The sequence below is a fragment of the Kogia breviceps genome, chromosome 8 (assembly GCF_026419965.1).
Source record: "Kogia breviceps isolate mKogBre1 chromosome 8, mKogBre1 haplotype 1, whole genome shotgun sequence".
NCBI lineage: Eukaryota > Metazoa > Chordata > Mammalia > Artiodactyla > Physeteridae > Kogia > Kogia breviceps.
The window spans coordinates 31,986,154-32,004,154 of NC_081317.1; the positions used below are offsets into that span (position 1 = coordinate 31,986,154).

General features: G+C 36.7%; 1 protein-coding gene across 2 annotated transcripts in view; it reads left to right on the forward strand.

Moving 5' to 3' along the window:
- The window catches only part of SMC2 (structural maintenance of chromosomes 2), a 624,541-nt gene that overhangs the window by 486,013 nt on the left and 120,527 nt on the right, over nt 1-18,001 (forward strand). For both annotated transcript variants that reach the window (XM_067041100.1, XM_067041102.1), the window contains exon 6: nt 15,376-15,597. The gene's annotated coding sequence lies outside the window, so the exon portion shown is untranslated. The remainder of the gene's footprint in view (nt 1-15,375; nt 15,598-18,001) is intronic.

Here is an 18,001-nt window from a genome sequence, read left to right on the forward strand (position 1 = left end):
GATGCAAGAGGGAAGAGATATGGGGACATATGTATATGTATAACTGATTCACTTTATTATAAGGCAGAAACTAACACACCATTGTAAAGCAATTATGCTCCAATAGAGATGTTAAAAATAAAAATAAAAAGTAAATAAATAAATTTGTTGTTTAAGCCGTGAAGAAAAAAATACTTTATTGCTAAAAATGCTAACCACCATCTGAGCCTTCAGCAAGTTGTAATATTTCTGCAATAGAAAGAGAGATAACTGATCACAGATCACTATAACAAATACAATAATGATGAAAAAGGTTGAAATATCACCAGAATTACCAAAATGTGACACAGAGACAAGAAGTGAGAAAATGCTGTTGGAAAAATGTCACCAGTGGATTTGCTTGATGCAGGGTGGCCACAAATCTTCAGTTTGTCTAAAAAGAAGAAAAAATGCAATATCTGCTAAGTGCAATAAAGTGAAGCTCAATAAATGAGGTGTGCCTGTATATACAGTGGAATATTATTCAGCCACAAAAAAAGAATGAAATCTTACACTTGCTACAACATGGATGGACCTTGAGGGCATTATGCTAAGTGAAATAAATCAGAAAGACAGATAATGTGTGATCTCACTTTTACATGGAGGAGTCTAAAAACAACAAACAAACAACAACCCCCCTCAATTAAAGAAAACAAGCTCATAGAACAGATTGGTGGTTGCCAGAGGTGGGAGGTAGGAGAAATGGGTGAAGGGGGTCAAAGGTACAAACTTAAGTCATGGGGATGTGTAATGTACAGTATGGTGACTACAGTTAATAGAACTATTGAAAATACTAATAGTACTAATTTGAAAGTTGCTAAGAGAGTAGATCTTTAAAGTTTTCATAAGAAAAAAAATTTTTCATGTGCTGATGGATGTTAACTAGACTTATTGTGGTGATCATTTCACAATGTATACAAATATCAAATCATTATGTTGTACACCTGAAACTAATATAATGTATATCAATTATACCTCAATTTAAAAAAGAGAGAGAAAAGGAGGTTCTTTGGGGTTCATGCTGTAGTTTGGAAATAGATGAGAACATTCTTTTTCCTTAAAAAAAAAAAAAAAAACTCCAGTTTAACAGTTGCCATCTTAAGACATCTAAATACTGCCAGTATTTGATATTTCTAATTCTCTAAATTTTTAATAGTCCTATTATTTTATCATCTTTCCAAATATAACCACTGAGGTAAATTTTATCACAGACCAAATTTCCAAAGTCATGCCTCATCGAAGTGTTGAGTATTTTATCTTGCTGGTTTCTCTAATTGCTTTAGGAGATAAAATAAAATCATTGTGAATAGATTTTCTGGAAATCAAGCCTGGAGAGTGGAGCTGTTCAACAGTGTTTTTCATGGTCAATATATACTGTCATACTGTATTTTTCCACGAAGCAATCACCACATTGGCTTCTGGCTCACCTTACCCTTCCCAAATCAGATTTCAAAAAGATTAAACTGAAATGATCTGTTCTGAACATTTTATTTCATCACCCAAATAGGTTGGCGTTTCTTAAGAGATTAGGTTCAAGTTTTAATGTATCTTCATAAAAGAGATATCTTCAAGTTAACTATACTTTCAGAAATACTTCCTAGGCTTTTTAGCATTCCTCATAGTTTATCTGTTGAAACAGCTGGCTGAGAGTTGCAAACATGTTTGCTAAGAAAATAATCAGATCCACTAAAGTATTTAATAGCAAGTAGTTGGTTCCTATGAACTACATTCACGTATTCTTGAGAATTCTCAAGAATTTAAAGTACCTTAAAATGTGCATACTTATCTGAAACAGTGTGGTGCCCCTTACAAGTTTCTTCCAATACACAAAAGAGTCCACTTGGGATCCTAGCAGGCAATACAGAATCAGAGGTCCTATTCCAAATGTAATGTATCAGTATTTAGATAAATGGAAACCATGCTCCTGGTAACATTTTTACGCATAAATTATTAAGTCTCTAAACCACAGGAAATTTTTCAAGTGTTAACTATATAAACCTCCTTTCAGATCCCATTTGCTCACAGTGTCTAAGATTTCTCTTCCAGTCCTTAAAATATGATAATTCTGTGTCCCTTCACTCTCTTTTAATTTTCTGCATGCATCTTGAGGTCTATCTGATACTTTTCTTGTTTATTTCCTGCCTCCCTCTTCACCTAAAATTAAACTCCATGAAAAAGAAGGAAATCTGTTTTTTTGTTTGTTTTCTTTGTGGTACACGGGCCTCTCACTGCCGTGGCCCCTCCCTCTGCGGGGCACAGGCTCCGGACGCACAGGCCCAGCGGCCATGGCCCACGGACCCAGCCGCTCCGCGACATGCGGGATCCTCCCGGACGGGGGCACGAACCCACGCTCCCTGCATTGGCAGGCGGACCCCCAACCACTGCGCCACCAGGGAAGCCCAGGAAATCTGTTTTGCTGTTGCTTTTTGTGCCACACCTTAAGCAGTGCTTGATCCTTAGAGGGTGCTTAATAAATATTAAATGAATGAACCTGTAAGTACGATCCTCTGACTCTCCCTAAATGTCTGTGACAGAGGTTAGCTGCTCTAGTAAATCATTAATAGACAGAGATCATGCCTATTTGGGTAATAACCGATTTTCAAAATAAGTTGTTCTGCCAAAAATAAACCTGCTGAAAGATAAACTGAGTCATATTAAAACTTTTAAGAGGTCATCTGGGCATTTAGTCATTCCAATTGGTGGTGTCAAGTCGGAAGTGGTTAGGGGTGCTCCATCTACAAGACCCAGGGTAGACACGTATAAAGTGCAGAAGCATAGAAAGGAAATTATTTGATGGGCTATAACTTAAAGCCTAGCTGGCTATTTGTGATTTGTTTTCCTTAACATTTTGATTTCATAATCTTGAGCTATGTACAGGTTTAGATTTTGGTTTGCTTATGTAGGCCATCATGGCATTAGAGCCACATTAGTCTAATAGCCTCCTTGTTTAGTTAATTTAACACTGCATAATTAAAAATAAATTATAAAAACAATCTTTTCCATGAGGAAAGGAGGAATATGAGCTAGACAGTTTCAGAATCACAATGAAAATATTTTTCTAACAGGTATTTCAATAAGGGTGTTTTTATAAGTGAAAGTATTGATATATAATTTAGGTATCTCAGATTAAATTCTCTCAGGGTAAACTGGGGTCACAATATACAAAGAATTTTAGGCAATGTAAAGGGTTTAGGTTTTCTGCCTGCAATGGCAGCAGTTGAAGAATTTTACGAAGGGATAAAACTGTATGGTTTTGCATTTTTAAAATAAGTCCACCATGGATCCACCCTGATTAAGGAAGGAAGAGTAAGTGTATAAGAACCCAGATTGGAAGTTTAATGAAGAAGCAAAAGTGAGAGATGATGGCGGTTTGTTCTGCTTCTGTGCTTACCAAGCATTCTTCAGATTTTGATTTGCCTGCTGACTTAATGAACACATTCTAGAAATGCCAGTATAAGAATGCTACTTTATTTTAAAAGTTTAACTTTTCTTTTACAATTAATGTTAGAATTCTGATTTTATAATCAGTTTGATGAATTTAATTACTGTGATTCTACTTGTGTTGGAAAATAACATAAAATTCAGGTTTCTGGGCTTTCCTGGTGGCGCAGTGGTTGAGAGTCCGCCTGCCGATGCAGGGGACACCGGTTTGTGCCCCGGTCCGGGAGGATCCCACATGCCGCGGAGCGGCTGGGCCCGTGAGCCATGGCCGCCGAGCCTGCGCGTCCGGAGCCTGTGCTCTGCAACGGGAGAGGCCACAACAGTGAGAGGCCCGCGTACCGCAAAAAAAAAAAAAAAAAAATTCAGGTTTCTGAGATCAGAAGAATGATGATCACCGTCTGGACATTGACAAATTCAACAGGATAATGATAACGGCACCTTATAAAGGCTTGTGGGACTTCTCAGCCTCCATAATTGTGTGACCTAATTCCTTATAATAAATTATATATATACATATATATATGTATATATATCTCCTATTGGTTCTATTTCTCTGGAGAACCCTGATTAATACACTATTTTACTGTGATGGACATTTGGATATGAAGAATGCTGCTCTGGACATTCTTATATATGTATTATGGTTCAGAGGTTCCCCAGATTCTTGGAGTAGAATCTCTAGGAGTGGATTTCCAGGTAAAAGAGTATGAATAGGTTCAGTTGATTACACAGGTTAAAACCATTTTCAAACAATCAATTTACACACTTACCAGTAGTGGATGTGAATTCCCATTGCTCCACATCCTTGCCAACACAAGGCATTGTCAGTTTATTTTAGCATTTCTGATTAATTGTCGTAGTATCAAGATCTTCGAAGTTTTAGTTTTCATTTCTTATGAACCTTCTTTCTTTTTTTTCACATTACTTCTTCTGCATTCCTTTGCAGAAATAGAGATAATGTCCACCGCCCTCCCTTTATTTTAATGCTTTGCCTCAGGATTAGAAGATATTTTATCAATAAATTTCTTTCGCCTTTACTTCTCATTCCTCCTGTGACACCACCCCTTTATGGAATATTGACTATAAGCCTTTGTAGTGCTTAATCAATATACACAATGGCAATAAGACATATGCAATATTTAGGGTTGTCCCTCCCCCTGGATGCCCGTTAACAGCTTCTTTGGATGGTTCTCTCTTTACTCAACACATGCTTTTTCTCATCAGGACAGTAACAAAGACCAAGAAATAATCTTCATAACTAAATACACAGAACTCATAGAACTCCTTCCACATCTCCAGTGGCTCAGGTTCCAGCCAAGTACACCTGTTCCTGTAGAAATGTGTAGCCAGTACTTCTTACACAGTGATTGCCATACTTCAGCTTATCACTTTCCATTGTTCCAATGGTGTGATTTTTTTGAAATTTATGATCTGATCATTTGAAAAATCATTTTAGAGCAATTCCCAGATAAGTAATATTATTGATACAAAGAAGCAGAAAATTTCAAGATCAATAAGAGAGTTTAGAAATATTTTACTATTGACTTTTTAAAATACATTTGACCTCATGTTACATGTTTATGCACTAAATAGAAATTTATATTGTCTTTTCCATTTAACATTTTGAGTACAGCATTTCTCATGCCACTACAAATTCTTCCTAAATATTATTTTAATTCATTATATCAGTATATATCACCATATATTTAATCATTCTATTTTTATGGGAGATTTAATTTTCTCTACTATATACAATACTGTAATAATAATCTTTGTGGATAAATTTAACATTTAATATCATTTTATTGGAACTAGAAAACCTAGTCAAATGGTATAAACAATTTTAAAAATTTGGTACATGATGCTGAAAGCTTTTCCCTAAGTTTTATAGCCTTGATGTTTCCCTTAGTATAAAAAGTGTCTGTCTCATGCCATCCTTCCCAAAATTCAGTACATTAGAAATAGAAATGTATTTTGGTTTGCATTATGTACTTTTAACAATGAATATTTTCTGTTGTTAAATGTATAATGCCCATTACCATTTACTCTATTGAGAATTATCTGTGGCATTGTACTGACGAACCCTCTCCTAAGCTGGAGTTCTGGAAGGCAGGACTATGGTGGAATAGACTGGTATAAATGTAGGCTGTATCGTCTGGAGGGAAAAGACACCTAAAAGACAGCTGTTAGGAATGAAGCTTAGGTTAAGAAGTCAGATGAAGTATAAATCTAAGAGAGTCCAGGCAAAGAATTGTGCTTTTTGGTGTGTTTTCTTGGATCACTTGTTTTGGGAGAAGCCAACTGCCACGTTGTGAGATCATGAAAAAAATCCCATGTAGAGATCCGTGTGATAAGGAACTTAGATCTCCTACCAACAGCCACATGAATGAGCCATCTTGGAAGCAGATCCTCCAGCGACAAACAAGTCTTTAGGTGATGACAGCCCTGGTCAATATCTCAACTGAAATCTCATGAAAGACCCTGAGTCAGAACCACCCTGCTAAGCAGTGCCTGTATTCCTGACTCACAGAAACTGGGAGATCATAAATATGAGTTGTTCTAAGCTACTAAGTTTTGGGAGTTTGTTATGCAGTAATAAATATCTATTTTACCTGCTTTACATTCCTCCATAGCACTTATTACTATCATACTATATATAATTTCTTTATTTTGATTGTTGTATAACTTATTATTTGTAGAGCATAAACATATGGAGAGAGAATTCCATCTGTTTTTCCTACTGATATATCTTCAGCATCTACAATTACAGCAATAATATTGATAGTAATAATAACATAATGAACATTTATTTGATAAACAAGATGTCTATTAGGCATCTAAGTAGTTATTTCAAGTAGGCAATTCGATACACAAATCCAGAGTTACTAGAGGAAGTTATGGCTTGGATAAAGGTTTGGGAGTCCAAAGAACACTGAGAATGTTCTTCTTGGAAATGAATGATGCCACTAGCACTATAGGTAGAAAGCAAAGGCTGTCCCAGGTCACACCTCTATAGTACTCTAACAGTTAGCAAAGAAGAGATGACCACAAACCAAAAAAGACTGAGAAAGAGCAGCCAGTGGTGAAGAAGAGAAAATTATCAATTATCAGAAAGTGACAGCAAGGAATAAAAAGAAAACAATAAGTATAGAATGTCTGCTATTTGCCAATCTAGGCACTTTAAATACTTCACTTCCACCAGTTTTCAAAATAACTCTGTGAGGTAGGTTTTATTACTCACAGTTTGTAGGAGGAAACCACTTGGAGGCTCAGTACTTGCCCTTGCTCACATTTCCAAGAAGTAGTGGAACTAGGAGTTGAATCTAGATCAGAATATCATGTCTCTCCCCTAAATCATTCCTGGGGATTGGTATTTAATATCCATCTATTCTGAATGTGTGACACTGTGTTATCCTTTTAACAATCACAGTGAAATATTTTTTTAGTTACTATGATACAGTCACATATAGAAAAGTACCAGGCAGCTCAAGGTTACAAGCAAAATGTGAAATGTTACACCTCAAGAAATACCAGGTTTCCCAGAGGAACACTTTGAAGACAGTAGATACTTGACTTTCTCACTTACCTTGGCACATTCTGTGACTTTACCTGCATGCTGGAGTTCACCTGAGTAAACATCATAAATTTTATTTGGTGAAGGTGAAAGCCCTAGTCATAAGTCATGATTATATCATACTAAAAGTGTAGTCAAGCGTGATGTTTTTTGGATGACTAGCAATTGAAATTATTAATCATTTAATTGAAGAATTCACTTCAGAGAAACTCGTGAACAGAGCTCATGCTAATATTGTCCTAAAGGTTCTTGAGCCCCTTCTTGAGCCCATCCAGATATTCATTTTCATCATATTCCAAGATGTCAATAACAGCGAGATAGACTTTTAATATAAAATGCTGTGATATTTTCAACGTAGCAGTTTGCAACCAAACAGACTTCAAACATCCATGCATGAGTGATTTTTCAAGTGGGTGACAGAATGACTAAATATGTTAGAAATATCTCTACAGCATTCCCAAAATTTATATGGCTAACCCTGAAGCCATTCTTGAGCCCATCCAGATATCCAGATGTAGCTTCCCAAGGAACCCAGATATGCCTCTATTTTGAAAACACTACATATATGTATAGTACATATATAAAATGGGAGAAAGTAAGTCTCTGCTTAAAAATTATATTATATACAATACTTATATATTGTAAACATATAGTATGAATTTTATACACACACACACACACACACACACACACACACACACATATATATAAAATGCTAAGTTCCTTAATTCTATTTCCGACCTAATTTATTTCTGAAAGAGCCTCCTAACAGGTTTCTGGTCACATTCCCCTCAAATTTACCAACTGCATGGCTGCCAAAATTTGTTTTCAAAAATGCAAATATGGCTATCCACAGTTATCTATTCAAAGCCCTTCAACACTTCTCTTTTGACTCCAGGGTAAAATTCAGGTCCCTAATGTAGCATAAACCATTCATTATGCAATTCCTGCCTTGTGTTCCAGCTGCATCTCTCATTACTTTCACTCTACCTTGCACTGTATGCTCCAACAACTTCACACTATTAACAATTTTCTACTCAAACAAGCCTGTGCATTTACTCATGCTTCTTCTTCTACCTAGAGCAGCTTCTAATTATCTTTCCCTACCTTATATTTGCTTATCCTTTAAGATTCAACTCAGGCATCACACAATCCTGGAATCCTTCCTGAGCTTTCCAGAATGGTTGCAACAAAATACAATTTGCACATCCTTATCACTTTTAGTGATGCTGCAACTATTTATTTAGGCATTTATATCCCTTACTAGAAGTTGACCTCCCAGAGCTCATGATAAATCATCTTTTTTCTCTATATTCCCTGCCTAGTCTTAGAAATTTGGGATGTGGTTTTGGTGCTGGAATAAGAATACTTATTCTTCCTCCCTTTAGGGAGTTTCTGCCAACAGAGCTAAATATGAAAGTGGTAATGCCATAATAAATAATGAAGAATAATGTTAATGTTAATTTTTTATTCTTCCAAGTGCAGGGGTTATCTGGTAAATGCTGTTGATGTGAAAGGATTAAGCCTTGAAGAATATATGGCACTTCCTTTGCTCTGTTTCTCTGAATCTGAAATGGCCATCACTGTAGATGAGGATGGTACCTACTTTATCTATGTAGCCAATGGCAGAACACAGGGAACCAGATGACAGCTGGGCCTGCTGAGGTAAGCCTTGCCAGGGACTCTAACCAAATAGATTCATGGAGTACCAGAGGGGAAGTAGAACATAAAGACTCTGTATTTTATATATAGTAATCCCACACTCCAATTGAATGAGTCCCAGTGAATGTGTCAGGCTTTGAACAGTTTAGTAATTCCTTGTCCCTTGTGAAGGCTCTAGAAAGCTGGTTAGACAAAGTGACCATGTTTGTTCCTTCTTGCTTTCTCGTCTATAATTCCTTGTTTGTGTGCTCCCTATTAATAATACATCCTTATATTTTATAACGATTTATAATATTCAAAGTTTCCCATACATTATACCATATAATCTTCAACAAAACTCAGTTGTTAAACATTAATATCTCTTTATGCAGGTAGGAAATTTGAGGATGATAAATGTAAAATAATTAGCCCTGGTTATAAAGCTAATGAACAGCAGAAGCAAGAAAGTCCCCAGGTCTTCTGAATGTGAAACTATGATATATTCAACCTGGTAGTGTGCAACAAAGCATGCTTGCAATGCCTATGCATGAGTGTTTCTCAACTCTGGTAACAGTAGACTAAACATGTTAGAAATACCTCTACAGTGTTCCCAAATTTCAGGTGGCTGTCCCTGGTGCCATTTTTGAGCCCCTCCAGTTATCTGGTTCCAGCCACCCAAAAAAACTATTATGCCTCTGTTTTGAAAACTCCTCATATGCATAGTACACATATAATATGGAAGAAAAAGAATGTAAGTGAAAACAGTCTCTCGAGGCTCTTTATTTATGAATGCATTTAAGTCAAGAATCCCATGTGTAGCCTAGTTATTTCAACATAGATTTCAGACAGGTTCCTACTGGCCTGTGGGCTAAACGTTTGGATCTAAAATGTTTACAGGAGAGACTTAGAATTCCTTTAAAAAAATCTCAGAAAAGGGAAATCTCAGTTTCCTAAGGACTGAAATTTCCCTAGGGAATCTCATCATGAGAAAAGAGAAAGTACAAACAGGTTTAGAGTTCAAGGAGAAGGTCTTGCTGCTTTTGCGGACCTTGGGATTCGCCCTCAGAAGAGAAGGAAAAGTAGGATCTGGGGGTTCCTTCACGTTGTTAATCCTAACCCACCAGGGCATGAAAGAAGCCAAAAACTTAGAACAGAAGCTCTGTCCGTGAATAAAAGCTGTAGTTGAAGTGAGAATCTCCCTTCACCAGTGGTGTTTCAGGGATGTGTTAGCAAACAAGATATAGGATAATAAGAACCTGCCTCACTTGATAAGAACTCGCAAGTCATCTTATCAAAGAGTTAAAAAATTCAAGCACAAACTGTTTAGAAAGTCAGCAAAATGTGTAATGTTATTTTGATATATTTTCACCAAAAATGAGTAAAAACATTTTTAACTGTCACTTAAAAAGAATTATTACATGTGGTGGGAAACATGTTTTGTGAAACACCTAATTCTGTGATATACCAGAAAAATAAGTATAAGAATAATAAGAAAAGATCTCGGGGCTTCCCTGGTGGCGCAGTGGTTGAGAATCCACCTGCCGATGCAGGGGACACGGGTTCGTGCCCTGGTCCGGGAAGATCCCACATGCTGCGGAGCGGCTGGGCCCGTGAGCCATGGCCGGTGAGCCTGTGCGTCCGGAGCCTGTGCTCCGCAACGGGAGAGGCCACAACAGTGAGAGGCCCACGTACCACAAAAAAAAAAAAAAAAAAAGATCTTGAATACCCTCCATCTCAGGTCTTTGATACTGAGATCTGCTTAGTCATCATTGTGACATAAAAATATGTTGAAGATCTTGAGAAACATGTAGGCCCATTACGAACAATTGTGAACTGACAATCTTCTAGCCTAATGATAAGACTGTGTTTCCCCTAGAATCTACGGCTTTCATCAAATATTCACCTCTTTGTTTGCCAGGGTGTGCTTTTTGCTTTTTCTCAACCTACTGATAGAGATATTTAATAATTTATAGTAAAAAATGTGTAAAATCATACATTGGTATAAAACAAAAGGAAAACATAATAAACAAGAGCTACAATTTACATGAAATCAGCAAACTAGGAATTAGAGACAGTGGAAGAACCAACCAAATAAATAGTCATGGTTCTTTTCCTGTAGGATAAGCTATCACCTACCTATCAGGAAAAAAATATACCAGTGAAAAAAAGTATAAAAATTATAAGAGTCATAGGAATGCAGGGGAGGGAAGTTTGGGAGGGTTGTAAAGAAAAGGTTACTTTAAAATTAGATGTTTTAATTAAGGCTATGTCAACCTTTTGAGAGCTCCAGAGTTCTTTGCTAAAAGATATGTGACAGGATTACATCCCATAGTGTTAATCTTGTGAGATATTTTTTCTCTTCTTTCTTAATAGAACATTGGGTGTCATTCTCCTCCAGCATACTCGAAAACAGAAATAAATATAGTGCTCATAGGCTTACTTTCAGAGTTGTCTTTTCCCCCACAGAAACTATGTAAGGTTAGGCCTAAGAGACATCAGAGAGGAGGAGAAATAGCAACTTAAGTGGGGAGAGAGATTCATAAGAAAAATGAGGGGAACAGGAGTGGGAGGATAAAGAAGAAACTTCTACAGCAGAATTTCTTAAGTAGGGTTCTCTGGAAACCTAGGAGTCCACAAGATGTCACTAGGGATTCCTTGAAAGATTGTGATCAAGTGTTCCACCTTTACAGGACCAGTTACACTGAACGGACTCACAGAACTAACAGTCCTATTGTAAACCTACCTTTGGCAGGATTCCATTTATTATCTGGTCCCTGTAGGCCCCCACTCTAACAGGGTCTGTGACGATACTTTGAGACTCCAGGTAGCAATATAAACTCAGACCCTGCATCTGATAGCCTTCACATTGTCTGGATATTACTATATCCCTGCATCAGTCACCTGAGTAAATGGCTATAGGTGTCTTTGGGGAAAACATTATAGTCTATACCTGCCATGGTTTTGCATTGTCCTTCCTCCTGGGGATTTTACTAGCTATTCAATTAAAATGTTCTGGGTCTGAAAACTGACTCAAGTTGAGAATCTTTGCAAAAGAATGTGACTTCCAATTAAGGTGGCCCATCCACAATCTTGCATATGCATATTCATTTTCTTTTGATTGTATATATTAAGCAACACACTTGTCTGCTAATCTATATTACCACCAGGGATACTATATTCTATTAATCATCTCCTAAGCCTCCTTGGCTGTCCTTCTGAATTTATCAGTTATTACAGCAATTGCAGTCTTCTTGCTGCAGCCTTGGGACCCTCTCATCCCCATTATTATTAACTAGATAAGCTTGTGACCATCGACCAAGCATGGTGGTGCCCATCCATCTAGTGCATTCCTGAAGGCCTTGGTGAGGGATATATTCCCTAAAGTTTCCCAGTAGAACCTGTGATAGATCTTCTGGCCTCACATAATTTTTCTGCCCCAACATGTCCACATCCCTGAGCCTTTTAATCCCTTTCAACACAGTTGGTCACACATACCTCCAACTGACTTCCTGGAAGACAACTTTCTTGATGTAATAGACAATCAGAGGGAAATTTGCATTATAAAAAAGAAATCTTTACATTCTAAAACTTAACTGTCCTCCTGTTGTTTTGCTGTTGTTATAACTAAATAAACCAATGCAAAACAAATTGCATAGGTTAAAAGTGAATTGCATTATGATTACTGTTTTTATTGTTTCTTTATTTATTATACCCTTTTAAAAATATTTTATTAATGTTTGTATTTTACAAACAAGCCTGATGGTCCAGTGTGACAATTTTTGAAGACAGTATGTGAGAGGAAAGAGAGAGATTCTAGAGTTAGACCTATGAACAATTCCCATATAGTTAGTGATGAAGAATTACAATCTTCTTGGTTATTTCACTGCACCAGTACATCAAGGGAGACAAAAAGAAGTCCTTTCACTACAAGGGAAGCTATTTATCTATGGATTTTCATGCGCTGGTAATGCAAGTTGTATTGATGCATTGCATGTTATCTGTGGTAGGCAAGTTAAAATGCAGCAGTGCCTCCAGAAAACTTGGAAAGACATTTAACCACAAATCACATGTATTTGACAAGAAAAGATACTGATTATTTTAAACATCTATTGGAATTTCAAAACAGAGTGAAGCTTTTGTCAGGAAAAGGTCACATTCAGTGGAAAGTCTCAAAATCAAGTTACTGAGTAACAAAACATATTGCTTAGAAGAAGAAAGTTACACAGTTGGTGAGAAACTAAAAATGCCAGCACATAGTGAGTAAAATAAGGTCCAGTAGGAGAAATTGAAAAGGTTCCATTCTCAGAAATATGTGTCAATACAGCAATGACATGTCACATAATATTGAATAGGTTTTGTATAATGAACAGAAAAACAAGAGCTTTTCTATCCAGGTTGATGAGAGAAAAGGATTTCACCAATAAATAGCATGCTACAGCATTTGTAAGATTGATGAATATTGGAGGAATTCAAGAAAGATTTCACTGCTGCGATAAGTTGTCCAAGCTAACAAAGGTCAAAATACATTTAATGTTTTTTTTCACAGTTGGAAAAAAATAAAGATTTATGTTGGAGAAATTACATTGGCATTTGCCCTGATGGTGTCCCATCGATGGTTGGGTCCATGAGAAGGTTTCTCTAATTGTTAAAAAAGAAAATGCAAACATTGTCTCAACCCACTGATTTCTGCAGAGAGGTGAAGATGAAATAAATTACATTCTGCTTGATGCTGCAGAAATCAGGCTTTATTAAGCAAAAACAAGTTTACTTGCAAATGTTTTGAAAACTAAAAACCTGGGGAAAGAGCATGTAAATTTCCTCTAAATGCAGACATCTGTTGGCTTAGCAGAGAAAAGTTCTCAGTATGATATTTGAACTAAAATATGTATTGTAGGGTTGCTAGTACTTAAAAAAAATAGTTGTTGGATTTTGCTGAGTGCTTTGAAGAAGAAGAATGCTTCAGAAACTAGCCAACTTAAGAGATATTTTGCTTCACATGAACTAGTTGAACACAACTGAAAAATTCTTGGGCTTAAAAGGAAACTGAATTTTTGGGGGTGAGAGGTGGAAACTTCATGTGGTAGAAGAAAATGTTGTCATGTTCCCACTGCTGCTGGGGTTTGAAAATGTAGGAAGGGAATCAAATTATATTGAAAAACACCTAGGAAAATTGCTGGAAAAATATGAACAGTTTTTTCCTTTCTGTAACACATACATATGACTGAATATGGTACTTTCTCTGAACCTTCTGCTTAGCCTGATAACTTGACTTTGAGAGGAAAAAAAAAGAACTTTGTGAGTTGCAGACTGATCTGATACTCAAGAGGATATTTATTCACTTGCTTTAGACAAGTGCTAGATTTCTGTGAATAAAGAGCACCCTGCCATTCATTGGAAAGCAATGAACATCGTGCTAAAGTTTTCAGATTTTGACATGTGTGATCCAGCTTATTCATTTAGCAATCCTCAAGAGGACAGAAATTATCTTATTTCTATTGAAAATGAAATCTGTGTGTGCTCATCTCAAGTTTCATTCAAAACTGAGAATTTGTGCAGTAAAAATGAAGTGCAGATTCCACATTAAACGATAAAAGCAGTCTTTATTTCTAGTTTCTAAAATACCACTTCTATGTATATATAAGCCTATAAAAGAGAATAAGAAACCAATACATACATATATATAATTTTGCAACTGCTAGAATTAAAATAGAGCTAGGGTTAAAATTGACATAATCGCATGTCACTCAGTTTTAAAAAAGAAATGATCAAAGCCTTGCATGAAATTGTATTTAGGATGTGTATTTTATCATATTATCTTGTCTTATCGTTTTAGTAACTTTACTATATTCAACATTGTCAATAAATTTTCCTGTAACTTGCATTACTTAAATTAACATTATCTTTATTTAAATTAAATTTACAAATCTACCTTTAGAAAATTAAATCTTATTTTGACATAAGCCAGTTATTTAACACAGGCAAACTACAGCCCACAGGCCAAATCTGGCCTGCATAAAACATGTTTTCACAAATAAAGTTTTTATTGAAACACAGCCATGTCCATTTCTTTATGGATTATCCATGTCTGCTTTTCCTCTGAAACAGCAGAATTGAACAGTTGTACAGAAACTATAAGAGTCGCTAAGGCTAAAATATTTATCATCTAGCCCTTTACAGGAAGAGGTTGTTGGTCCGTTTTTAAGAGAAGCTTACTATGTTTGCCTATGAGTTTTTAAATATTTGAAAAATAAAGAAAAATCTAAGCTAGACTTAAAAATCTAGTTGGACTTTTTTTTCCAAGAGGTTTGGCTGTAAAGTCATTCTTGATTTAAATAGAGAAAGGCCTGATTAGCAGCTTGTATAATAGAAATTTGTGCAAAGACTTTTAAGCCTACTTAGATACAATTTTTGAAAATCAAGAAAGAAATTTAAGAAAAGGAAGACCTGAACTTTTCTTTATCAACACTACTGACTTGCATAGAGTTTATTTCCTGTGTGGGGAAGGGGAACTACAAAGAAATAGGCTAATAATTTAGCCAAATAAATAGATCCACAGAAAAATATCATTCTCTATTCAAAAGAACATTGGCAATTATTGGAGGATTATTGCATCTACTTACTGGTAATCCTAAGGTACCATGAACTATTGCTATAATACTTTTTCTGCAGGGATTTCCTGACACCCTACTATATTTCGATAGCTCCTCTAGGGTAAGAAGATTGAGAAATGCTGCTCCAGAGGTTGTGGAAATAGAGTGTAAGAGACCCAAAGAATCAGCTGTCGGTGAGTGGGATCCCCTCCCACCATCCTCATATCATTGATGCACACAGCCTGCCCTTCAACTGTCCTGGAAATATGTAAGCTTCCCTTTTATAAGAGTGGAGATTGTGGACCCAGGAGATGGACATGCACGGAGATGAAGGTAAGAAGAAAGAACCTCACCATCCCACCATAACAAAATCTGATAGAAGCACTTGAGAACGTCCCTTAGGGCAGTACCTAAGGAGGCATTCAGCTTTCCTGTTACAGAAAGAAAAGGGCATTCCCCTGACCAGGAGACTGAATGGGGCAGATTATGAAGTATAACAGAACTGAGTCAATTCCTACCTCTTAACTCCCTGAGTGCAAAGATGAAATGAAACACAGAGATAAAGCAAGAGAGAGAGCTGAGATGTAGAAAGGTAGAGTGAGGTGAGAGGGTTCCAGAGCTTCCCCCTGCAGTACTTTCTGAGACTGGTCACATGAGTAAGTCATTTGCAATTAAGGGCTGAACAGCACCATATTGTATCATTTTCTTGGAGGGTTGGTGGGGTGGGGTGGCACCAGAGGTTCCACAATTCCAACTTGGTAGTTGGATCTTAATGACTTAATTTCTCACGGCTGATACCAGCCAAGTCCTTGTCAACAAATGCAAATTACAAATACTTACTTAGCTACAGACTAACTTCATTTTGAGTCATGTTTGTTTACTCTGTCCTGTTTGAGACTCTGAACAAGTTTCTCTGGAAAAATAGAAGAGGGAAAACAGTGAGAGAGAAAGAGAGCTGATAAAGTTTGGAAACAGATCCCAGAATTTTAATGATGCCAATAAGAAGGGAAGGCATGTAATTTGTAAAGTACCCACAGGGCCCTAAAACATGATTAGTCAAGCACATAGAAAACATTTTCAAACCTTTTCTTAATTGTAACAGATGGTTGAGCAATAAATTTCTATTTCAAGCTAAAGGCTGTTCTGCAAATATATCTGGCTGGAGCCCTGGCTGGCCAGCATAGTATTGCATTGTTCAAGGAAGATGGAATCTGTATTACTGTGCTATTAGAATTGCTCCCATTAGCTGCCTGAGTAGAACTATTATTGAAGCTGAAACCCTTAGTATTATAAAATTTCAGACCTAAAAGGAAAAAGCCTTCCATATTCTTCTCATTTTACAGATTAAAAAAAAAAAAAAGTACGATCTAGACAGGTTAAGTAATATTCCCCAAACCACAAAGCTAATTAATTTCAGAGCTGGAACCCAAACTTGAAACACCCGATTTTTATTCAAGTGCTATTTCCACTCACCATTATGTGTGATGCCACGAGTAATAATGAACCTCAAAGAGACTAAAAACTTGTCCAATGTCTCATAGCTAGTTTGTACAAAATTTTGTATATGTCCAAATCTTCTCACTTCAGGTTCTATGATTTCTGCACTAGATCCCATATGACAGCTTATAAAATAATTCCTATGACTATTAGTTCTCTGCATGAGAAAGAAACATTGACTTACAAATTAAATTGACCTAAATTCTAACCTCAATACTGTCACCTGCTAGCGGTGTGCACTTTAGTAATATATAGGATCTCACTAAGTATCAGAATATAGGTTAATCATCCATAAAATGGACATGTTAACACCAACATCTTAAAGCTGTTATGAGTTTTAAATAAGCATATATATAAAATACCTAGCACTGTGCCTGTCATATACCAAATACTCAGTAGATACTAGTTGGGTCCATTTTCCTCTATGTCTACATCAAAATGTTCATATTCCTTAGGATATATGTTGCCAGTATGTCATTAATTTGAAGTGGGGAGAAGAAAATTTTCTACTCTGTAAAAACCACATCATCCACTTAGATCTTTAAGTCAGTGATGGGGACTGAACCAGGGAGGGTGAACAGGAAAGTGAAAAGGGTATATCTAAAAAATGTGCACCTGCTCACAAGTGAGGGGAAACAAGAGAAAATATATAGGCTTTCAATTTTAGTGCCATCTATTTCAGCCCCTGTAATTAGTTGTAATTTATGATAAGACCCGCCCCTGGGAAGTCTTTCAAACACCAAATATACCCCAAGCCTTCTAACAGAAATTCATTTCATGTCCTCCCTCTCAGCCCACTTATACATCTAGAAGAAATATGGATCTCTCATCCAGCAGTCAGATGTGAGGGCTCGTGGGGTGAGAAAATAGCAATAAGAAGCCATGTAGTCTAGGTCTCTCTGGCAAGGAGGTTAGGAGAAGTGGGCTCTTACTCTGGGTACCCTGAACTTGGGTGTCTTTAAGCTGTTACTGCCTTATCAAAAAGCCAGGTGACAACCTCAGAATCCTGACTCAGTCAAGTTGCCATTATTGTTCCCAATTTATGGTTGAGTAACTGACCCTCTAACCCAGAGATTTATATGTTGCAAGTGACAGAATCAGTATTCTGATTCTGATCAGCTTGCAAGTGACAGAATCAGTACTGTTAGAGCATATGTTCAAGGGAGTCCAGGCTAGGTCATCAGAGCAAGAGTTACAGAGAAAGTTCCGGAACTAGAATCAAACGACCCAGAAACAAGTG